At 37.7% G+C, this 11,211-nt stretch overlaps 1 long non-coding RNA gene across 3 annotated transcripts in view; it reads right to left on the bottom strand.

Moving 5' to 3' along the window:
* The window catches only part of LOC138919392 (uncharacterized), a 271,898-nt gene that overhangs the window by 123,546 nt on the left and 137,141 nt on the right, over nucleotides 1-11,211 (bottom strand). The gene's annotated exons all lie outside the window — the stretch shown is intronic.

Raw genomic sequence — 11,211 nt, 5'->3', positions numbered from 1 at the left:
CTCTTTTTGACTACATAAAGAGTGTGTGTCTTTGGCTCCAAGGGAACAAAACATCTAAGAATATTATCGTGGGAGGAGAGCAGATAGAAGGAGACCCTGGAAAAAAGTTGGCCGAGATCAAAAAGTGAAGAGAGCCAACGAAGTAATGAAGAGGATTTGTTTTCTTTTTGAGCTAAGGGTGGGGATTGGGTCATATCTCCACAATCATGTGAAAACAAAAGGTCACCCCAATGAACGATTTTCCCAGAGGCCCCCCAAGAGGCAAGCTACAGAATCAATTCTATCCAACCAAAGACCACCACCAGAGACCAGGATAATCTCTTAGGCTTGATGAGTGAAAGCACAATGCTAACTATGTTGCTTCGTTACCCAGAGGCTTATTCAGATCAGGAAGGGAAAGGAGGAAAGAAGAAGGGAGAGTTAGTGAAAAAACTCCTTCAATATTGGATCTTTCCATTTCTAATGCTTTATGCCTTCACCTGTACCTGATAATGCAATAGATATCTAACTTGACTCTTGCTACTAGTCTCTTCTCTCATTTAATCAGTTCTTCCAATTGGTCCTCTTTTGGTCTTTCTAAAAGGTTAAATTGTTTCTTGTAAGCTCTTCCCATTGCTAGCTCCCCATTAACTATAAGGATAAGTCCGTCTTCTTCATCCTGAACATCTACAAGGTACAAATGCTCCCGATTCTTCCAATCCTACCTCCCACTAGTGCTGTGAACAATTCTTCTGACCCAAGATCACTTTCTTTTCGCTATTCCTGGGAGACGTCACCTTCATTTCTGTGTACTGAATACCTTGATTATCTTGTTCCCATCAAAAGTGTGCACTACCTTCTATACATCTGTCCATCTAGATGTCTGTTCTCCTAGCTTCCCCTTCAAGATCATCTTCAGTGCTTCTCCAGTTGCAGCTCATGTATCTCTGAATTCCTATAGTGGCCAATATTTATACTTTTGCAATGTTAGCACTTCAGGCTTATTTGGATTTTTACAACATTATTCTGTATTTGTACAGAATGTCTTCCCCATGGACAGTGAAAGCTCTTCTGTGTCATAGACTGTGTCAAAGACATTTTTATATTCCACATAATTTCTCAAACAGTTCATATAAATATTCAGAAAGTTTTCCCCAAATCCTTTCAGCATGTGGCCTTTAAACCTCATTGCCAGCCTTTGGGAATGGGAAAATAAGTCCAAATGAGGCAAACGATGGGAATCTCTTTTAGAGTCATCATCAAATACTGTTATGCCTCTATCTCTTTTTTCCCCACCAGGCCAAGAGATCATAGGAAGCTTTGAGCTAGCCAGTACACTAGATGACATCAAGCCAAACACTCTCATTTTAGAGATGAGTATGTGGCTGGTCTGAGAGGTTACAGAACTCGATTGTGGTCACACAGCCATAGTGTTTAGAGTAGGGACTGAGAAATCACATCTCCAGACTCACAGCTCTGTAATTCCTTCCCTATTTGTTATATTACCTCTCATCCCAGCCTTCCCAGGGCTGCTGGGCCAATAAATATTGTTAATTTTATTTCAGAAAAAAACTAAAGAAACTGAAGCAGTAAGAGCGGGAAAATAAAATTTAAGGTTTGCCTGAACAAGCCCTTGGCTTTTCAGTTACATTTTCTATCATTCAGGAGTCTAGTGCATGCCTGTCAATTATGATTGTGCCTGTTTTCACTTTGATTCTGTTTAAACCTTTTCTTTTTAACATTTTAGAATTTGCTTTGGATCTAATTAGCCACTTTTTTTGTATCAGTAATTATGCTCCATTGCCAGAAAAGGGCCACCTCCTGCCCTCAATGTAGTTGAGTTACTGTTTCGTTGTTCTGCACTCTATCTGAGATAGAGAAAAAGTCACAATGCTGGGCCTGGGGAAGATACTACCCAAGGGGAGTTCCTATGAAAATGTCGATGAAATATTCAAAAATAGACAAATGCTTACAATGTAAGAAGAAGAGTAGACATTTGATGCACTTCAGAAATATTCTAAGGTCACTACTTTTATGCTTTGGGATGCCAAGAGGCATTTCTAAAAGTAATAAAATTAAAATATCAGCATGGTTTTAATGAAAGAATTCTAAAGCAAGATTCAAAAGTCCTGGAATCCAGTTCTTTATCACGGCATTGGTCATTAATTTCCTTGCATGTCAGTTTCCCCATCAGATGAGAATTATACCTGCTCTGCACAATTCATTTATTTGCTGTGATTGGTTGGAAGTATATATAAAAGTGTGTGAAATTTTATTTACATTTTGAATTTGCTTTTTGTGGAGTTAAAGAAGATTGTTCCCTGGACTGGAGTTTATTTTACTGGTTGTATTATACAGATTTTCAATGTGCATTAGCTAGGAAGAAAATAATAATACGATTTCTATTACAAGACAGATGGAATCAGTCGTATAGTGAATAACTTTTTAGTCTTTATGCCTCTATGTTGTCTTCCCTCCATTTCTCTCCCCTCCCCACATTCCATCACCCCATTCTGATCACTGCCAATCAGGGCACCATAATTTCCTATTCTTATCCCCTAACTGGTTAATTCCACAACCGACAGGAACCACTTAGGAGAGACACAGCACCTCACAACACACAAACCGTACATGAATCTGACAATCCCTGTTAGAGGTGGATGCACATGGGATAACGATAGAGCAATAGACAAATAACTATCAGTTTGGCTCATTTACGCTGAAGGAGTTTTGCACAGTGGAGTAGTTACATGCCCATTTATTACACCTTCATTGTGGCCACTGATCTAATCCAAAGTAAAGTAAATCCTTCACTTTGAGTTTTGCTGAGAATGCACACACGTAGTCTCATGGTAAGAGAGACTCTCAGAACTGAGCCACAGTCCCTTACTTTCTCCCCCATATTGACTTTTAGGATCACCATAGGGCAAATAAAAATTAATTCTGCGAAATGACTTTCTCTTTCCGTATGTACAAAGGTAATCTTGTTGCTACAATAGTTACAGCAGTCCCCTATTCTCCGTGATTTCTCTTTCTGCAGTTTCAGTTACACAGTCAATCTCAGTCTAAAAATATTAAATGGACAACTCCAGAAACAAACAATTCTTAAGTTTTAAATTGTGAGCCATTCTAGAGGCTGGCCCCGTGGCCCAGTCGTTAAGTTCGCGCGCTCCGCTGCAGGCGGCCCAGTGTTTCGTTAGTTCGAATCCTGGACACGGACATGGCACTGCTCACCAGACCACGCTGAGGCAGCGTCCCACATGCCACAACTAGAAGGACCCACAACGAAGAATGCACAACTATGTACCGGGGGGCTTTGGGGAGAAAAAGGAAAAAATAAAATCTTAAAAAAAAAATTGTGAGCCATTCTAAGTAACAGTGATGACATTTCGCACTCTCCCAGGACATGAATAATCCCTTCGTCCAGCATTTCCACGCTGTATGCACTTCCCACCAGTTAGTCACTTAGTAGCCATCTGGTTGTCAGATCGACTGTCTTGGTATCGCAGTGCTTGTGTTCAAATAACCCTTATTTTACTTAATAATGGCCCCAAAACACAGGAGTAGTGATGCTGGCAATTCGGATATGCCAAAGAGAAGTTATTGTTGTTAATCTCTTACAGTGCCTAATTTATAAATTAGACTTTATCATAGGTATGTATGTATAGGAAAAAACATAGTTTATATAGAGTTCGGTACTATCCACAGTTTCAGGCATCCACTGAGGGTCTTGGGACATCTTCCATGGGGGAGACTACTGTACTTATATTCTAAGCGGGTCTCAATTTCCACTTTAAGTTAAAATTGAGTATTTTTTAGTAGACCGAACTTTTCAGTGATAAGATATGGAAAAAAGGATCAAATAAAACAAGAAATTATAAAATTTAAATTTAAAAATAATGTGTACGACTTACAATAGCTCAAAAATTATGAGATACGTAGAAAAGATGTGCAAGACCTGTGCAGTGAAAATTAGAAACACTATCAAGAGACATTACAGCATCTTATAAATAAATGAAAACACGTTCCATGTTCATAGATTGAAGACTCAATATTTTTAAGCTTTCAGATTTCCCCAAACTGATCTATATAGTTACCACAATTTCTATCAAAATCCCAGAAGGTTTTGTCATTGAATTGTTACAATTGTGTGTGTGTGTGGGGGGTTGGGGGGGTTGTAGAGCTTATTCAAAAACATATGTGTAAATGAAAGGCTATCTTGAGGAAAAATGAAGTTAGAGGACATATACTACCAGATACCAAGACTTATTCTAAAGCTTTACAATGAAAATGGTGCACTGTTTGCTTAATGATGGGTAAATAGACCAATAGAATAGAATAGATAATCCAGAAATAGACCCACAAATATATAGTCTCCTGGAGTATAACAAAGGTGTCACTGCAATGAGGGAAGGATTGTATTTCCAATAAATTATATTAGATGAGATGGAAAATCAATATAATTCATAATTCAAGGTAGCTTATAGATCTATAGGAAAAAAGTAAAACTCTAGGGCCTCTAGAAGGTAACATAGAATATTTTCATGAAATTTGCGTAGAGAAGAATGATTTCTTACACAGGACCCAAAAAGCACAAATCGCAGGGAAATTTTGGTAAATTGGACAAAATTAAAATTAAAATATATGCTCATTAAAAGACATCATTAAGAGAGTGACAAAGCAAGCTACAGAGAGGGAGATGACATTGGCAATGCCCATATAGAACAAAAGACATACCAGAAATACATAAAGAACTCCATATCATTAATGAAAAGACATGTCGGTAAAAAAATTAGCTCAGCATTTTAGCAAGCACTTCCCAAGTAACACATCCAAATGGCCTATAGTCATAGGAAACGTGCCCACCTTTCTTAGTTGTCAAGGAAATTCTAATTAAAACTAAAATATGAAACCCCTACACATCCATCAAATCGGCTAAAATAACAAAGACTGACAATACAAAGAGATTGTGATGATGTAGGGCAACTGGAAGCCTCACATACTTCTGGTGGATGTGTGAATTGGTAAAGCTACTTTGAGAAATAGTTTGGCAGTATCAACTAATGTGTATAGTACGCATACTTTATGACCCCAAAGTATATACTCAAGAAATGCCTATCTATATGTGTCAAAACAATGTTGATCATAGCACCATGTATAAGAGCTTAACTATTAGTGAGTATTTAATATACTGTAGATATATACAACAGGGTACTATATAGTAATGAGAAAGCTACTGTCACATGCAACAACATGAGTGGATCTCTACAAATATACTATAGAGCGAAAGAAGACAGATATGAGAATACACACTGTATAATTCTGTCTCTGTTAATTTCAAACTCTGGCTAAACAAAACTATAGTGATGGAAGTCATGAGAATAATTACCTTTGGGGAGATTGTACGTATGAGTAGGGCATAGGGGGCTTCTTGGGTGCTGATTAATGTTCCATTTCTTGATCTGCTTGATAGGTAGGGGAGTGTGTTCACTTTGTGCAAATTCATCAAACCGAGCAGTAAACATTTTTGTACTTTTCTGTAAGTGTATTATACTTCAGTAAAAATTTTCCTAAAAATCAATTCAGATCTTCTAGTCACCTACTTCTGCTATTCACTGTAAGTCATTTAACTCAATTACTGTTGCTCTCCAGAATTGCTGTGCAAGATCTGTGTAGTATAGAAAACTTTGCCTGAAATAATCAGGAAATTCTAACTTTAAAGGTTTCACATTGTTGTCTTTTAAAAATCAACACACATACAATCGAGCTGTCAAGGACCCAGTTTGTCTACCAGAGATAGGGAGATTCAGACCAAGAAGAGAATTTTAATATGGTCATGCATTATCTATAACCTGTAGGATGAATAAAGATAAGAATTAGAGTGGACGTAACTGAAAATAGCCTTGTGATAAGAACAAGTCACTTTATTTCAATAACACTCACTTCCACTGTGATTTTCATCTCATGCCTATTTAGTTCCTACACTCAAACCAAGAAGGCTTGGTTTTTTCTTCCTTTTCTTTTCATGCTTTTTTTCTTCTTTTTTTGATTCTTAACTTCTGCAAGGTCAATGTAACCTATGGAAATGGAATTGCCCTTTTCGTTGCTTGTACAATGTCAGTGAAGACATAATTGAGAAGGAAAGCAGGTGTGAAGCAAAAGGATTTATAGTTTGAACTACTTGTTCTGAACTTAAATATCAAAAACATTGTTTGAAGTGACTCTGATATTATTTTGATCTACTATCCTTAGAAACAGCCCTTTCTCAGTTAGCTCAGACTTGCAAGTCAGCCACATAAATTAAACAAAGCAGAGTCTCCTGGGAGAATTGACGAGGGAGAGGGAGAAGCGTGGGTGACACCCTGCAAGCAAGCACACGTATATATTTTCACATGTCAGTTTTAATTTGTGGTTATTGCCAGGTTAAAAGTTCTTGTCCTTAATTTCCAGATGACACTCTCCTTAGTCAATTTAAATACCATGCAAACTTCGATTCATTCAGATGTATCACCTGCCGTAGTAACTTGATTGCTCCTGATTCCTTTTTGGTTTTTCTTGCCTTGTTACTTGCACTTTATACTTGGTCATCAAAATATAAAGGCAGGGCCACCTTGAAGCAATATCCCAAAGAGAATAGAAATAAAGTCATTTGTGGCATTTTTAACTGTTATCTTGAAGTTTGTAGGTAAGGAAATATAAAACTAATGGGAGTGAGAGATGAGAGGGAGAAGAACCCTCCTTAACTAACCCTAAGGGAATAGAATGATGACATCTTGTTGTAACTAGGATTCTTTGAAAAGGTGATGAGAGGTAAATAAATGGATTGTCACTTGGTCATTTAACTTAAGGATGCTTGCTCCACTGTAGTTTAATGTGTGCTTTTAGAAAACTTCAGTTCCTTAAAGATGGGGGTAGATGTTAATGAGGCCATATTAAACCTACTGTGATCAGTCAGATGGTTCACTATAGGTGAATCTGGAATTATATTCCTCTAATTTAGCAAGTAATAAACTGGAGACATCTGAAAAGGACAAGAATGATATCTATTTAGTAAAAGGATGTTTCACAGAAAGTGTGTTCAAAAGAAAATGTAAATTTAATTTCTAAGAATTTTCATGGCTAAAATTGCATTTTCAAAATGCAACAAACATCCTAAGTAGAAAACTCACACCAACAACCTAACCTCACTTATTGACAAAGCAGTTTCCACCATCTCTTAAGAGACAACAGCTAACTCTTTTGATCTGCTTGTTTCCTAGACAGAAGTCCACTTTCCCTGAATTAGTCCATTATTTGAAATCATCACACTTTTTTCTATCCACAGTCCTATCAAACAAACTCAGCATGCTGGACTTGCTCCAGCATGAGTTCACTGTGTGGTTTAATAGTAATAAATGTCTCTCCACTCATCCTCATCCTGACAGTGTTTGATCACAAGGCATAGTAATAATGATGATATGAAGATAGGCACAGGTATGTTAAGCTATTAATATGAAACACACCCTCATTGCAAATAGATACACCAAGGTTCAGATCATAGGCAAGAAATGTACGGTGTGTCTTTCTCAATGAAACATAGAAAAGCTAATTTGCTGCAGTTGTGAATAATGCCTCCCTGTAACCAATCTGGCAATATTGTAAAGTTATTAGAAGGCAGCTTTTCCCAGGGCTAGTACTTTGGGATGTGCGCGTGTGCACGAATATCTTTGCTTGAGTACTTCAACCAACACAAATGGACATTCATTATGTCCCATTCAATGAAATGAAATAAGCTTAGAAAATAATGCACTCTGTTACATCATGTATCTTCTATGTGAAACTTTAGTCAAGTATATGACTTTATATTTATGAATCTATATTTGCAAATAATTATGCTATTGAAAAACCAGAAAACTTAGAAGTAAATTTCATCTTTATGTTTTTTTAAACCAGATGTTGCTGACTCTCGATTTTACTGAGGTGTTAGACAAAAAAAGTCATTTCATCAAGTGGAAAATAAAGAGCTTCCAGTCCCAGGTTTCTAATACTGCACTTGGCTTAGTACTCATGGGAGGCAAATCATATATCCTTTAATACTTACATTTGCATCTCATAATCTGTACAGTAGTAAACAGTGTCTAAGCAAAATGAAATTCACTTTAATTTTTAATAATCTGTGCTTGAAAAAGGCAAAGTGTGCGAGCTGATTCATCAGAGTAGGACAGCAAAGGACTATGTGGATTTAGAAAAACAGAGAATTAAAAGATGGAAAAAAACTATGGTTTATGTCACACGTTATAGGTTAAGAGACTGAAACCCAAAGATTTTCAATTACCTGTCCAAGTTCATACTAGTCAGGGGCAAAACCAAGTCTAAAAGAGAGGTCTCTTAATTTCCAGTCCAGTTCTTGTACCACTACACCATGCTTCCTTTAGAATACTAGATTTTCCTAACAATAGCTTTACACACCTTGATCATATATTATGGGATTTTTTCCTAACGATTGTTAGGAAAATACATTTATGTGAGATAGTAACACTGTTTCACTACAGTTCCTCTGGGCTCCACCCGAAAGTAACAGTCTCCAGACTCCTTTGCCACTCAAATTCAGAATGTGTTACAATCCCCTGGAGACCATTTTGCTTTGGGGCCTTAAAGAATTTAGGCAGTTGGTAATAAGTCCGGAAATAAACTTGGTAACTAAAAGATGGTACATTGAATCCCCACATAACTTGAGGCTATGGGTCTCTGCCAAGAGTGGGGTCTGTGATGTTTGGCTCTGTAACTTTTAGCATGATGAAATCCAGGGCAGTGAGGATACCTGAAGCCCTCTTGAATTTTAAATAGATCTGACTTGTGGCGAATCCTTTTAAAGTTTCTGACAATTACTTAGAATATATTATTCACATTGCCATGTGATATGGGTAGAGCTCATTTCAGCTAAGTCTTACATTGAGAACCAGAGAGCTAAAAGAGGCCACAACTCCATTCTTCAATGAAAAATACCAATTAGACATATTTTACTCATCATTACCAGGTCTGAATGGCACATAGCTATGCATTTATTCACTCTAAGGGCTGGCTATATCTCATGATTTTCACATAAACTAGACACAAGAAGAGGAAATGCTCAAAGATGATGCTTGGTTAAAATGACTCTTCTTAGTGACTGTGTGGAAGGGAGGAGCATTAAGAAAAAATGAAACAAGAAGAGAAGTAGGTCAGTGTGGGAGAGGTGTGGATGGGCCAAACTGGTACATTACTCACACATCCATTCATCCAGTTAATATTTCTTAAGTGAATGCTATTTTCTTGCAAGGCACTTGCAGTGTAATAGCAGAAATAGATAATCAAGAAGACAAAGAAACAGACAATTATTTACAGGTGAGTTTCCTGGTGGAGCTTTCCAGCAGACAATGTGAAAATGCTGAGCTTGAAGGTGAAGTGAGAACTTACAGTTCTGTTTGCATGGGAGAGGGTAAACAAGAAATGTAACCACTCTTCCAAATGGCACCAGGGTGCCTTTTAAGGTAGGTATTATGTTTATTGGACAATACAACAAGTGTATGGGGAAGAGGGTGGGATCCTTATTACTGGCTGGCTCCAAGGTCTCCAACAACAGAGCTCAGTTGTTCCATCAGATAAAGGTGGTGTGTGTGTGATTTGGTGGAGGGCAGGGGTATGTAGGATGGGGAAGACTGAGAGATTCTAGAACAGTTCTAAAAGTGCAGTCTGTAGAATTCCATGGGTCCCAGATACCCTTTCAGACGGTCTGAAGAGTCTAAAATATTTACAAAATAATACTTAGATGTTATTTGTTTTTACTCATTGCATTGACATATACTATTGGTACAGTAGCAGTGGCTAAAACTGCTGGCACCTTAGCATGAATCCAGGCAGTGGCACCAAGCATTTTTTAAAGCTAATTTCATTTAAAAATGTCTTTGATGAGGCAGGAAAATTCATTAATTTTATTCAATCTTGATTCTTGAGTATATTTCTTCCTTTCTGAGCATAAATATCTGGGAATGGCTTGATTTTCTTCATAATCATCAACCAAAACTATTACGATAGATAGAATGCAGAAACAGATATGAGAATTAGCCATCTTTTCTGATAGCAGAAATTACAAAGGTTTGCAAAAATGTAAAGTAATGCCACATTTCATATGCTATAAATCTGCTGCTATACCATCCAATATAGAAGCCACAGTCCTGTGACTGTTTATGTTTAAATTAAGATAAATTAAATACTCAGTTTTTCAGTCTCAGTAGGCTCACTTCAAGTGCTCAACAGCCACAGTGTGGCTAGAGGATACCACATTAGGCAGCACAGAAAACATTTCCATTATCACAGAAAGTTCTAGTGGGCAGCACTGTTATAGAGTATACAGATACAGGTAAAGGTAACTTTTTGGTCTATATCTTCCTATACTAAAAGCAAATTTTAAGGAAAAAAATGAATCATATTTCCATGGGAATGTATAAAAACCAGCATTATTTCCATAAAGCTGCTCTCTGTTCTTCTCTTAACTTCACGTCCATTGGGCACTTGGAATCTCACCCTCCCCCTGTCGGGGTCACTTCAGATCAAGGATCAGAGGAAACAGGCACCTTCTTTTGCTGCACACCCAGAGGATGTCACTCTCAGGGTGCCCGTAGGTAATCAAGTCATCTTAGGTCAGGAGTCACTGGACTCAAGTGGTCCTGCGGCCAGGGAAGCTTTTGTGCAGGTAGGAGGGGTAAAAAAAGCAAAAACACATTTCTTTCCAGCATGAATCTGAGTTACCTCCTCAACTGAATCTTCTTCATGGCACACTTGCCCCAAATACACAGTTCCCTCTTCCAAAGCCAAAGTCTGCAATATTTTTAACACACATTTCTGATAATACGGCTCTACCCTGGAGTTTGCAATCTTGTTAGAAACTGGGATGAGAGACTGCCTGTTAGCAGATGCCAATGCTTTACTTTCCCAATATTTCCTCTTCCTGTGATAACAACCGTCATCATTCTCTTTTTAGGAGACAGAAACCCATGCACGAAAATTTGTGTGCTGTTACTCGCAAGGTAACGATATTTGAGTGTTTCCTCTCACGCTGGTGTTAATTAGTTCACAGCATATTTAAGTCTGGGAACAACACAAGTCAGCTAACATCTCAGAAGGACATCTTTTACACAGCTACATTATGTTCTGACAAAACCCAAGCAGCATTGCCAAGACACCAATGGTGCCTGGTAAACACGGTTTTGGCAA

This window comes from Equus caballus, chromosome 20 (genome assembly GCF_041296265.1).
Source record: "Equus caballus isolate H_3958 breed thoroughbred chromosome 20, TB-T2T, whole genome shotgun sequence".
Lineage (NCBI taxonomy): Eukaryota > Metazoa > Chordata > Mammalia > Perissodactyla > Equidae > Equus > Equus caballus.
This window is presented reverse-complemented; position numbering and strand designations above follow the sequence as displayed.